This window comes from Myotis davidii, unplaced genomic scaffold (assembly GCF_000327345.1).
Source record: "Myotis davidii unplaced genomic scaffold, ASM32734v1 scaffold96, whole genome shotgun sequence".
Classification (NCBI taxonomy): Eukaryota; Metazoa; Chordata; class Mammalia; order Chiroptera; family Vespertilionidae; genus Myotis; species Myotis davidii.
In genome coordinates this window covers 3,240,833-3,254,886 of record NW_006289416.1, presented here as the reverse complement: position 1 = coordinate 3,254,886, position 14,054 = coordinate 3,240,833, and the positions used below count along the sequence as shown (strand labels likewise).

The 14,054-nt window shown below is 39.0% G+C and overlaps 1 pseudogene; it reads right to left on the bottom strand.

Moving 5' to 3' along the window:
* LOC102751708 overlaps positions 1 to 14,054 on the bottom strand; it is a 25,100-nt pseudogene that overhangs the window by 2,755 nt on the left and 8,291 nt on the right.

Here is a 14,054-nt window from a genome sequence, read left to right as displayed (position 1 = left end):
AGAGAGAAAAATGATTTGTTGTTCTACTTATTTATGCATTCATTGGTTGATTTTTGTATGAGTCCTGACCAGGTATCCAACCTGCAACCTTGGAATGTGAGGACAATGCTATAACCAACTGTAACCAACCCTATCAGGACTGTGACTTGATAGTTTTTGTGAATGTTTATGTATTCTCTTTTTAAAATTTGATATATTAATCAGATCTGCCTTATCAATTACATTACTGAGCTTTTCTTAATTTACTTATTATTGACTGGTACTCTCATAGACAGAGAAATAGGAAAGTTAAATAATTTTACTAACTTCTCAATAGTACATGGTAAAGTCCTTTAGGAAATGGCAAAACTGAATTTAGACAGTCTGACTTCAGGACCTCACCACTTAACTATTATATCATGAGGAAGAGAGATCTCCCAGGGAAACGCCTTGAATTCAATACAAAGGTCGTGGAGACACAGGAGTTTGTGTAGCAATTTAGTAAGATATCCAAAAAGCTGGGTAATTCAGGGGCTGAGAAATTGTGCATGATGTAAAAAGACTAGAGAAAAAGGAATTGCAAACTATGTGTAATATTGGTCAGTGAAGTTGCCAAAGGTGTGGTCTATTTAGCAAGGGTACAGTGTGTTGGGGCAAGGAGGGTATGGTTACATATGGGATGATGATGACTAATATTAAACTAACTAAGTGGAGAACAAACTTCACCACCAATCTGCAAGAGGCTTATGTTAGTGGAATGGTTTAATCTCTGCAGACCTTCCAAGCTTTACTGGGGAGGAAGATATCATTTCCGAAGCAGGAGACTCTACCAGCCAGAGAATGGCAGGGTGAAAATACAAATGAGAAATGCCCCTGAGTTGTTTTTCCCATTAAGCGAGGTGATAGCTCCATTGTGGTGGAGGGTGGGGCAATTTGTAGCTCTCACTGGCAGGTCTTTCGACTCCTACCAGGATAAAGATGTGCTGCAGAAGTTAATCTGTTCACTAGCTGAAATGAATCCACCTCAGGGAAGTCTTTGGATATAATGTCTAAAAAAGGATGCAAACCAGAGTAGTGTTCTGCATGGGAAAAATTATTCCCTGCATATCTTTTAGCCTCAGATGTAGAAACAGTGTCTGCTCTCCATAGCAGAGAGTAATCTAGTTGCTCAGGCCCGTAGGAGAAGTCCCGTGGGTACTTCCTTCACAAGGATGGAGAATGCAGAACTTTACCAATATGCTGGGAGAGAAATGGAATGGCTATAAAACCGATTTCCTAAGTATCTGACAGCTTTGGAGTAGGGAAGGTGAGATTAGGTATGTTGGAGAGAAAAGGAGTCACACATTGCTCTAATACACTCTCATGCCTCACATCCTGAGAGAGGATATGGGGAGGTGAAACAACTGGCTATTTCAAGTTGTCCACTCTCAGGTGAGCAAGGAAAGATGAGGAATTGAATCAGGCCAGAAATAAAGTTGGCCATGGAGAGGGGTAAAGGCTGAAGTGGTGTGTGTGGCACATCAAGCAGGAAACCTCTGATGGAAGGTGGTGAGCAAAGAGTAGATCTTGGAGCACTGTCAACCAATGGTTGTTGATGCTAATTCAATGCCATCAGGAATCCCCCAATTTGGGGTGCGGTGAAGAAGGAAACTTTAGTCAGTGCAAAACAGCTCAATTGTTATACAGGACGGCTCTGAGGCAGCCCTCGGGGGAAGTGATCCTGGCACCTGGACCCTCTTTGGCTAGACAGCACTGCTCTGCTCCTCCCTGGTCTGTACTGCCCTGCTCCATGCCAGTTTGCTTTGCCCTGCACTGGCCTGCTTCACTCTGGTCCGGCTAGACACCCTCGGTATCTAACCAAAGGAAAGGCCAGCAGGTCATACCTATAGACAAAAGCTTATGAACTTGTAGTGAGGAAGAACTGGTTTAGGGATGTCTCATTAAGACAGAGCACGGGGTTTGGTTGGTTGTGCTTGTTAGTCATTTTTGCAACTGCAGTGTAGCACTAATTATGTTTGGTTAGAAACATTGTTCTATTGGCTTCCCTGCATCCTGTTGAAAACTTTATCACAGTCTGACCTTAGCCGAGTTGCTTTGCATTTTCTCAGGATGTAAGTAGAGTTGAACTGAAGCTCCTAGCTGGGGAGAGTAATTTGGCTGACTAGAAGGCCATGGAAAAGCTTCAGTGGGGTTGTGACTCTAGACCAGGGGTGGGCAAACTTTTTGACTTGAGGGCCACAATGGGTTCTTAAACTGGACCGGAGGGCCGGAACAAAAGCATGGATGGAGTGTTTGTGTGAACTAATATAAATTCAAAGTAAACATCATTACATAAAAGGGTACGGTCTTTTTTATCAATAGTTTTATTCATTTCAAACGGCCGGATCCGGGCCCGTGGGCCGTAGTTTGCCCACGGCTGCTCTAGAGGAACACTCCAAGAAAAATTCAACTAAAGCAGAGAAAATGAGGAAGGAATATGGCTTGTATGGAGGTAGCAGGCCACTCAGCAGTTGTTGAAATATCAGATAAACCTTTCCTCAGTTACACAGCAGCTGTTCCCTGCACTTCCCTGCATACTCTATTTTGTAAGAAGACTGAAGCACATGGGGAGGCAACCATAAAATGATACTGAATACATGACACTGTGTACTTCCTCTTCCTGTTGTGGTTGGATTTGAGCTAGAACACCTTGAGGAATTTGGCTTTGAGATGCAAGCATTTTTTTCTCTTAGGCTAGCAAAGTTAGAGACAACACACAATTTAGTATTAACTTCTCTTAGTTCTGAAAAAAGGAACAGGCTGGACAGACTTAGTTTTGTAGGGTTAAACAAAAACATTCTCTAAAATGGAAAGGGTTGATATAGTGAAATTAAAAATCTAAAATATTCATGGAAGCTGTATAGTGTGTGTGTGTGTGTGTGTGTGTGTGTGTGTGTGTACTTGAGACTCTGTTCAACTTCTTTTGAGAAGCATATTTTTAGGTTTAGGTCAGAGGAACAGGGGGAGGGACACACCCAACAGCTGTAGAAGCAGGAAATATCTACTCACAAACTGAAGAATAAAATCATGTAAGCTGAATATTTTGTTCCAACTACCATTTTTGATAAAGTCCTTATTTGATAAATGTATGATTGAGAGTGGGGATGCTTGCTTTTCTTTGTGCAGAGTATCCAGGCAGCTTTACCTCTGCAAACTCATTGTTTCCTCTGGAGAGTATTTCTTTTAAGATAATTTCCCAGAGGTATTAGGAGCTAAGTCCCATAGGACAGCAGGGGGGGTAATTATGGGAGTGATGTTCACCTCAAGTTGAAGGAGGGTCAGTGAAGAGTTACTGACTGGCCTGGGTTTGGCAAAGGTCAAGTTGAATTGAGCTATTGATGGCAGTATTTAGAACTAAAAAATATAGACTTTAAGAAAAGTGAAAAATGCAAACTGTCTTTGTTAAATTATGATAAATATAATTTATATGGTTATATAAAAATAAGTGAATTACCTGCTACAATATCTGTGTATCTCTTGTAGTGATACTGCAATCTAAATTTATAACAGGCCAACCAACTTCCCTGTAAGGAGAAGATGAGCAGTACCCAGTTTTGAGGGAAGAACTTAGTTCTCTTTAAAGAAAATGAAACCTATATGGCAAATGGAACCTTAGTCCATAGGGAAACTTGTGTTTCTCTCTGGGCTTTATTTGGGAACTATCTTGAAATAAGGTAGACATGTTCGCACAACTACTGATTGTTAGGGGAAGATGATCTCTGACCATTTGAAGGCCACGGCTATAAACTGCAATTGACCCAGCTGCATTTTTGTAAATCAGACTATGTATTCTTTGCCATATTTATCACACTTTTATGTTGCCCATGGCCCAGTGTTTCTCAAAATGTGGTATTTGGACTGCCTTCATTAGCATTACCTGGAAGTTGTTAAAAATAAAAACTCCTAATCCTGAACTTAAAAAAAATTTATCTTTATTGTTGAAAGTATTACAGATGTGCCCTTTATTTTCCCCATTGAGCCCCTCCACCTCGCACCCGCACCTGCCCCTCCCAGAATTTCACCACACTATCGTCTGTGTCCAAGGGCTATGCATAATCCTGAACTTGACTAATTCAAAATATAGGCATAAAGCTGTATAGTGTGTGTGTATGTGTGTGTGTGTGTGTGTGTGTGTGTGTACTTGAGACTCTGTTCAACTTCTTTTGAGAAGCATATTTTTAGGTTTAGGTCAGAGGAACAGGGGGAGGGACACACCCAACAGCTGTAGAAGCAGGAAATATCTACTCACAAACTGAAGAATAAAATCATGTAAGCTGAATATTTTGTTCCAACTACCATTTTTGATAAAGTCCTTATTTGATAAATGTATGATTGAGAGTGGGGATGCTTGCTTTTCTTTGTGCAGAGTATCCAGGCAGCTTTACCTCTGCAAACTCATTGTTTCCTCTGGAGAGTATTTCTTTTAAGATAATTTCCCAGAGGTATTAGGAGCTAAGTCCCATAGGACAGCAGGGGGGGTAATTATGGGAGTGATGTTCACCTCAAGTTGAAGGAGGGTCAGTGAAGAGTTACTGACTGGCCTGGGTTTGGCAAAGGTCAAGTTGAATTGAGCTATTGATGGCAGTATTTAGAACTAAAAAATATAGACTTTAAGAAAAGTGAAAAATGCAAACTGTCTTTGTTAAATTATGATAAATATAATTTATATGGTTATATAAAAATAAGTGAATTACCTGCTACAATATCTGTGTATCTCTTGTAGTGATACTGCAATCTAAATTTATAACAGGCCAACCAACTTCCCTGTAAGGAGAAGATGAGCAGTACCCAGTTTTGAGGGAAGAACTTAGTTCTCTTTAAAGAAAATGAAACCTATATGGCAAATGGAACCTTAGTCCATAGGGAAACTTGTGTTTCTCTCTGGGCTTTATTTGGGAACTATCTTGAAATAAGGTAGACATGTTCGCACAACTACTGATTGTTAGGGGAAGATGATCTCTGACCATTTGAAGGCCACGGCTATAAACTGCAATTGACCCAGCTGCATTTTTGTAAATCAGACTATGTATTCTTTGCCATATTTATCACACTTTTATGTTGCCCATGGCCCAGTGTTTCTCAAAATGTGGTATTTGGACTGCCTTCATTAGCATTACCTGGAAGTTGTTAAAAATAAAAACTCCTAATCCTGAACTTAAAAAAAATTTATCTTTATTGTTGAAAGTATTACAGATGTGCCCTTTATTTTCCCCATTGAGCCCCTCCACCTCGCACCCGCACCTGCCCCTCCCAGGCTTTCACCACACTATCGTCTGTGTCCAAGGGCTATGCATAATCCTGAACTTGACTAATTCAAAATATAGGCATAGAACCTCAGGATCTGTATCTTAAACACCCCTCACAGGTTATTCTTATGCATACTACAGTCTGAACACCCCAGTAGGCTCTCAACTATGCTTCCAGGAATTAGGAGGGGGTCTGTGCTCATGAAGGTGACAGACTTAATGAGAGAGGTGGTAGTGACAACAGAAATCCCAAGTGAAATATTGGAGCTTCAAAGTCTAGCTATTCTACATTGTCTGTGTGTAAATTCTTCTGTTGCCAACTAGCATTTAGTCTGTTTTTGCAGGAAATAGTGATTTCCTGTAGGCTTTACCTCCCTATGGAGAAGCCTGGAAATACTTTCACTACTACTTGCCACTTGCTGAAGGCTGAGGCTTCCACGGTGGGCTGCTGTTAAATCTTTAAGAAGGTGATCTTCTTTGAGCCAGGCAATATATCCTGCGACCTTTTGAGTTTCATTTTCTCCAGATACTGTAATGCAGTGATGGCAAAACTTTTGAGCTCGGCGTGTCAGCATTTTGAAAAACCCTAACTTAACTCTGGTGCCGTGTCACATATAGAAATTTTTTGATATTTGCAACCATAGTAAAACAAAGACTTATATTTTTGATATTTATTTTATATATTTAAATGCCATTAAACAAAGAAAAATCAACCAAAAAAATGATTTCGCGTGTCACCTCTGACACGCATGTCATAGGTTCGCCATCACTGCTGTAATGACTCCTTACTTAGGCATTCTGTTTCATTTTCTCCAAATACTACAATGACTCCGTACTGTTTTATTTGGACCGGCCTGCTGTGTGGCTTTCAGGGCCTCTGATGCAACTTAGTAATCACACAAGGCTGACGAGAGCCCCAATAACAGTGAATGCTTTCTCCTTGCCTCACATGCCTGCCATGCCCAACCCAACATACGCTTACATACCATCAATCCCATCTTTCTAGCCATCTTTCCTTCCTTCTGCATGCTTTATTCTGTTACTAATCTCCTGCAGAAGCAAAACTGACACTTGTTCTTCTTCTGGTATGATTAAACACATCACATACTGTAGTTTAGACCAAAATAAGTCTACTTTGCACTCTTAGATATTGCATTCTCTCTCTCCTCTCTCTCTCTCTCTCTCTCTCTCTCTCTCTCTCTCTCTCTCTCTCTCTCTCTCTCTTTGTATAATAGTAGGCTCATCCTGACTAGTTCTGCTTCCAGGATAATAAACCCTGGAACATTTCCTGTAAGCCTGAACCCTCTAAAGATTGTTATCCCTGATTTTTTATATTCTGATGTCTGAAGACATGAATGGTCTTTGTAAATATGATAGTTGCGTGAGAAAGTAGTTTTTTTTCCCCACCATAAAAAGACTAATATAAACTTGGTGTCCTTGATAATTTTACCTTTCTTTCCCTTTAAATACTTATAGTTTGAATATGGTGAGCCGGTCTTTCTGACTTCTTCAGAAAGAAGCCTGACAACCTTGCCCTGATGACAGGTGAAAGTGTGTCCATCCTTTCCTAAATGCAACAGTTTCTTCAGCATTTTTTGGCGGTCCCTTCCAGCTCTTTGTATCGTGCCTTCCAGAACACCTTCCATTGCAGTAAAATGGAAGCATTATCATTTATCTCTATAAAAGCATTATCGTTTACCCAGTGGCCTCAACCCAAAGCCTGGAGTCATCCTTGACTCCTCCTCTCCTTACTTCCTTCTCTTCTCCCCTAAAAGTCTTTCATATCAGTTCCTAACACAACCATGACCTCTTTTATTCATTCATTTATTTACTTAGGTTCGATCATTTTTTATTTCTTATCTGTGGCTTTTTTGAAAACATCTTTATTGAGATATAATTCACATACCATAGAATTCACACATTTAATGTGTACAATTCAATGGTTCTACGTACATTCACAGAGTTGTGCAAACATCACTACAACCTAATTTTAAATATTTTTAATCACTCCAAAGAGCACTCTTTAGCAGTTGGCTATAATCTCTTGATTGGGTTTCCAACTAGCTATTAATTTAAGTTCTTGTGATCCATTCTTCATGTTACAGTCAGAAAGAAGTTTCTAAAGTGTAAATCTAAGCGTGTCCCATTCTACCTTAAAAAACTTTAATAGCTCCTTACTCCCATCGTTGTCCTGATAGAATAAAAAATCTTTAAGGTAACTCCAGGATCTGTAAGGGTCTGACCTCTTTCTTTAATTCAGGGATAAATAGTATTTTAGAATCATCTGGGGATGGTGAAAGGCTTTAGAAAATTGTTTGAAATGTACTTGGACATTTCTCTCCATGAAGAGATAATGCTCAAATTGTACTAGATTTTCCACAGTCTGGAGAAATAGTTTAATTATATATAATTTTACCCATTTTATAGTTTTTGATTGTTTGAGATTTCATTTTATCTATGAGCAGGAAACACGATCATATTTTCAGAGTTTAAGGTTTCTAACGCTCATTTGGCTCAGGGTTTGTGGGGTAAGGAAAGTCAAGAAAGGGGGAATAAGGTCTAAACTGGGCCCAGTTAGTTAAACTAAAGGTATCGGGAGGCTATTGGGAAAGAAGGAAAGAAGGACCATGGAAAGGGGAGAGAGAAGTCTATTGGAGGGAGGAGTGGAATGTCAATGCCACAGCAAGTCTGGTCTTTATTCCCTGAGCCACTTGCTTCTTGGGAGGATGGGAACTAGGTGCTGATTTTTCTTGTTCATCTTTGAAGCCCCAGTGCCTGGCACACGGTAGACATATAGTTGGCAACAAATGCTGAATGGATAAATGAATAAACAAATGAATACTTCTAATAAAGCATTGCAGTTATTTATGTTTCTGTGTCTGTTTTATTCATCTCTGCTTAGTTAATCTTGTGCTCAGTACCTGGTGAATTGCCTTTAGTTGCATAGCTAGACAGGAATTATGTTTGGCACTTGGGAGTACAAGTTCTTACTCCTAGTTCAGGTTTCTTGTCCCTAACACCATGTTGCCTCTTTAATGCTGTACAAACATTAAAATATGCCCCTGAGTGCTCTAAGTGTTTCTCAGAGGCTCACAAACCACAAGTTTCTGTATCTGATAATCAGTTTCATTTATTTTTAGCCACACCTCTCATTGGTAAGGAACATTTTTTTTCTAGCAGTGAGTTTCAAATATTCAAACCCATTGCCGTTATATTTTAGGTAACTGCAGTGTTTTATCTAACTTATTTTAAAGAGCGCAAAAAGTGTGTGCTTTTGAACCTGCCATGGTACTACAATGTCTCAGGGGTAATAGATTCCATCTGAAGAAGAGCCTAGTAATGTATTCACCAATATAGCACTTTGCCTCAAACTTCTAATTGATTGAAAGAAGGTCCATTAAAACTGAAACTTTCAGAAAAACAACAGACTTTGCTCTTATGAGGCCCTTACCATTATTCCTTCTCTCCTCCATTTATCTCTCTGTTTTCATCCTCTATTTCTCTCACACACAATGCCAACCATGTTCAAAACTGATTTACACTTGTTTTCCCCCTTCAGCAACGTTTGTCTCACAGTTCTTTACAACTTGCTTCTTCAGCTTTCTGCTCAAATAATGCCCTAACGGAAAGTGCTTCCTGACCACTATATTAAAAATGTGGCCTTCTGGTTCCCATCCTTTAGAGTTTTCTCCATAGCACTTTAATCACCACCTGACATTCTGTATATTTAATTGCTAAATTGTTTGTCTCACTCAATAAAATATGAGCCCCATGAAGACAGAGGCTGACTTGCATCCTTACTATCTAATTGGCACACCAATGACTATTTGGTGAATGAATGATTGATATATGACCTTTAATAACTGTCACTTTGTTTATCATCTAAATAAGCTATAATCTGTTCATAATAGTGTCTGCACAAAATGATGTCCTTCATTAACACTGTTGCTACAGTTATATTTTTAGGACACATCTAATTATGCCACTCACATGTATAAAATTTTTCTATTGTTTCTGACTACCACTAGCCATGCTTCTCAAGTTGAGGTATGAGGGGATGGAGAAGTCACAGGATAAAATAGCACATAATTCTATTTCAGAGGGCTAATTTTACTTTCAGGATTTTTTTTGGAGGGGGGAGGGAGTTTCCAATTTTACTCATCTTTAAAAGTTTTGTCACATGCATGTATAAACTCTGTATAAAGTCAAGAATGTATAGGACTTGAACTTTTCAGTGTTTTACTGTTATTAATTTACATAGAAAATATATCCCCATACAACTTTTTAAAAAATATATTTTTTTATTGATTTCAGAGAGGAATGGAGAGGGAGAGAGAGACAGAAACATCAATGATGAGAGGGAATCACTGATTGGCTGCCTCCTACACACCCCCTACTGGGGATCGAGCTGGCAACTCAGACATGTGCTCTTGACCAGAATCAAACACGGGTCCCTTCAGTCCCTGGGCTGACACTCTAGCCACTGAGCCAAACTGGTTAGGACCTCATACAAGTTTTGCAGAACTCTGAAATAGTTATACAATGCAATGTTTCCAGAAATGAAGAGCTCCTAGACTTTTAGGAATACATACCCAAACTTCATTTACAAACTACTATTTCTAGTATCAAAATGATATCCATTATTGTTATTAGATTTAATTCTTTAATAGTTATTGCTATTTTTTAAATACCTGTATCTATCCAGGTTTCTCAGACAATATGACCCCATATGGCAACCACTGTTTCAAAATAATGGCAAAATAGCTAGTCAACGTGCAGCCATTACCCCCATGATTGAAAATAAAGAACCAAAATTTTAGCCTTTGCTCTAAACTATTTCTTAAACTTGGAGAGTCACTAAAAATCTTCAGGGTTTAAAAAAAAATTGTGAAGAGATGGCATTAGACATTCTCTACCATTGCTTCAGAGACTACAAATCAGTTTAACTTCCTTGGATTTAGGTTTCTTATTTGTCCATTTCAAAACATTAATTTTACCTTGCAGGACACCAGTAGTAGATGCACAATAATCATATGTTCAACTAAATTAATAAGTAGCCCACTAAATTTGTCACAGGCCTGGCTTCTAATGGTTAATCAATGAATATTTGTTGAGGGAATTAAAATATCTGAAAGAAGCCTAGAAGGACAGAATAATCACCTATCTTCATTCACCAACATTCCTATTACATAGGAATTTGAATTCACTTATGCTAATCAAAATATTGAATTTCCCCAGAATTTATTTTTTTTCTACTGCAACTATACAAGACTTACACAAAAGAATATCATATTGGCAAATACACATCTTTAAGGTCTTTCCATTTCTTTCTGGATTAGTGCACAAAATGATGGTCTGGAAGACAAAAAGAGTCCATTTGGGCATCAAATAGTTTTACTGCAAAGAACAGTTTGATAAGTACTTAGCCTTCACCCACAATTTACAGGGTGAGGGAAAAAGTAGGTTTCTAGTTGTTTATATGGAAAATGATGCAATAATTAATAAACTCTGTGTTCCCATACTTTTGCTCCACCCTGTGTACTCAGTTCCTGATTAAATTATGGGTTTTGCTATTACGGAAATGCTGGTGGCCACATCTCAAGTGTCTCTTAAGTGAGAAAACACTGAACAAAAAGAGGAAATAGTCATCATTTTTGACACTTAAAAACCAACTACGTTACACTTATGAAGAATAAGGTGAGGTGGTTTGCTTTATAAGTTAGATAATAAAGTTACATAATTAAGGTGGTGCAGTATTAGCAGAGAGGGAAAAATGCTTATTAATAGAACAAACTATAAAACCCAGGAACAGAGAAACATGCATTTGTGGAAACTTGGTATATGAAAAAAGTTACACAAAATATAGCAGGGAAAAAATGGACAATTTAATAAATGATGCTCAGACAATTATTTATTTAAAAATGAAATTGGATTTCTTTTCAGTATCATACATAAAAATCAACTCTTTGTGATGAAAATTAAAGAGCAAACTCATCTTTCTTTATTGAAATAAAACTATTTGAGGAGTTACTTTCTGAGAACAAAAGTGACTGGCAAATGATTCTAAGGAAGCTTCAGACTGCCATACTATTATATAAGTACTAGAGGCTCAATGCATGAAATTCATGCAAGGGGCTCAGCTCCCACTGCCACGGCAGCTGCCTCGGCCCCGGCCCCCGCGGCACCGAGGCTTAGTCCGGAAGGTCATCTGATCTAATTAGCATATTATGCTTTTATTATTATAGATTCAGATTTAACCTCCCAACAAGAAGATAGGTATCAATGTTTTCATCAATAGTTGCCCATATTATTGTAATACACTTCTCTGGTAGTATTTTGGATCTCTCTCCTCCTAGCGATTATACTTAAATATCTCCTAAAGACAAGAAAATAATTTTTTTGTATTCGTGTATTTGTATAATTTGGTATTACATAGGAATGAGATATAGCCTTGATGGTGAATTTCCAGCCCTAGTCCCAATTTGATGAAATCAAAAAGCAATTCACTTTATCCATTAAATAAGATTTAGAAAAACAATTTGTATTTTTCTTGGGTCATTAATATCAAACACCATTATATAATGGAATAGAATGATAAGTTCACGTGAATTTGAAAGGTAAGACATGAGATGTCAAAGAAATCCCATAGGGTTTCTTTGGTTACTTTGATCTCTGTCTCCCGAAACAGTCCCCCTTCAAGAACAAGGAATGGCATTTGGCCACAACTTGACTCTTCCCAATTTTTCTTCCAAAATCCGATGCTCCATTCTCCCCACTTCCAGCCCTATTACTTATGCTCTCCCAAACACATCTCTTCGCACTTTTTTTCCAACTGTGTTCTACCTGTAATCTTTATGTCTAGCCACACACACACACACACACACACACACCACGATTCTGGAACACCTCCATGTGGACAAGCAAATCTAGATTTCTAACTAGCGATACGAGTCTATCCATATCATTAACCATGAAGATTTTGGCAAACTAGTAAGAGAAATTACAGGGTGTCCCCAAAACATGTATACACACTTTAACTACTGATAGCTCAATTGATGTTTCTTCTCAGCCAGATTAAACTTTGAACAAAGGAAATTCATCCTAAAATGCTACTGGAGGTTTGAAAACACAGTTGAAGCACCAACACTGCCTTTGTAATATTCAAAGTGCGTATACATTTAATTTTCACTCCTTTTAACTCACTTGACTTTCACTCCTTTTCAGGTTTAGCTGATTTGTAATAATGGATGAAGTCAGACTAAGCTTTGAACAAAGAAAATTTATCCACTAGACTTTTTTTTAATGGAGATACAGAAAAGATAAAGTTTACAGTACAAAACCTGTCAACAGTTAATGAATTGAGGCGCACAGGTACCCAACGAAATGATTCTGGATGTTTGCGATTCCATTGCTTCCTGTCAGCAGCGGTGCCTGAACTAGAATGGTCGTCAGTTTGAAAACAGACATGAACAAAAAAAATTATTCATTTCTATAGATTCCTCTAAATTTTGTAAATGATCTGTATGCTAATAAACACTGGCTTTATAATCATCCGAAGTGTATATGCCTTTTTGGGGGGTACTCTATGTACTAAATGTAACCCAAAAATTTACTTTGGAGAATTGACACCCCCCCCCCTGCCTGCTACTCCTTGGGCTTAGTATTTTTCCCCCCCCCCCCCCTGCCTGCTACTCCTTGGGCTTAGTGAATACACATCTTCTTCTCAAGTACAACATATTCATTACATATTTTCAAGAATTGCAGAGTAAATGGTTGAAACCTAGACCCCCGATAATGACGGTATTCTTTGTTTTTGAGTTAGGGCATTACACGGCCCACAATAAGGATCTTTAATGAAACACAAAGGCTTGTACTTAAAGTGTCCTACATGTTAACCCCTTCCGCAATAGTTTTTTTGTTAAAAACGTTTCTTTTTCAGACTAATTTTTTTATTTTGGTTCTATATAGTATTTTTGATGCTGGTTATGAAAACAGTTTGTAATTATTTTTTCTTCCCATTTTTGTGGTTAAGAATAGTATTTCCTCAGAAAGTTTCTAGATGAAATTATTTAGAATGGTATGTATGTAGCTGGTTTTTGAAGGTAAAGTTTTTAGACGAGTATACTCGTCGACGACTGAAAAAAGAACATTTTGTGAAAACGTGTATACACGTTTCTGCCAGGGAAGGGGTTTAAACATTTAACCCGCATAACTCTTCGGCACAGGTGTTCTCATTCGCAACTTTCAGCAACATGGCAGCAGCGGTGGAGGCGAGGCGGGTGGTAAGAAGATTCGGATGGGGGGATAAGGACACATTTGTAATATCTTAATCAATAAAGGAAAAACAATAAAATAAAGCAAAACAAAGAAAAAAAACCCCAACAACAACAAAAAAGAAGATTCGGATGCGGAGATGCTCCAGCGACCTGCACCCCGTCGTCGTCGGAGCTCCCGCCTCGGAGGCCACGGAAGGAGACCGCCCGGGTCACAGAACCTCTGGACCTGTCAGAACCACCAGCTTGGCCCGGTGGCCACACTGGAGCCTACGTCGAACCATTAGGACATGAGACGGAAAAGGTGGCACCGGGTATCCTGGCATGTTTCTCCCCGTGGAAACGCACGTGCTCGCTGCGGGGAAAGTCTCACACCCCGTGAGGCCTGCGGGCCAGATGCCTCCCGCCGCTGCCTGAACGGGACCGACCGCGCTGGGCACAGCCTGCGCCACGCCGAGAGCTCGAAGCCCGGCAGGTTCGGTCCGGTCCTCGGCGAGGCGGGAAGATACCTGGACCC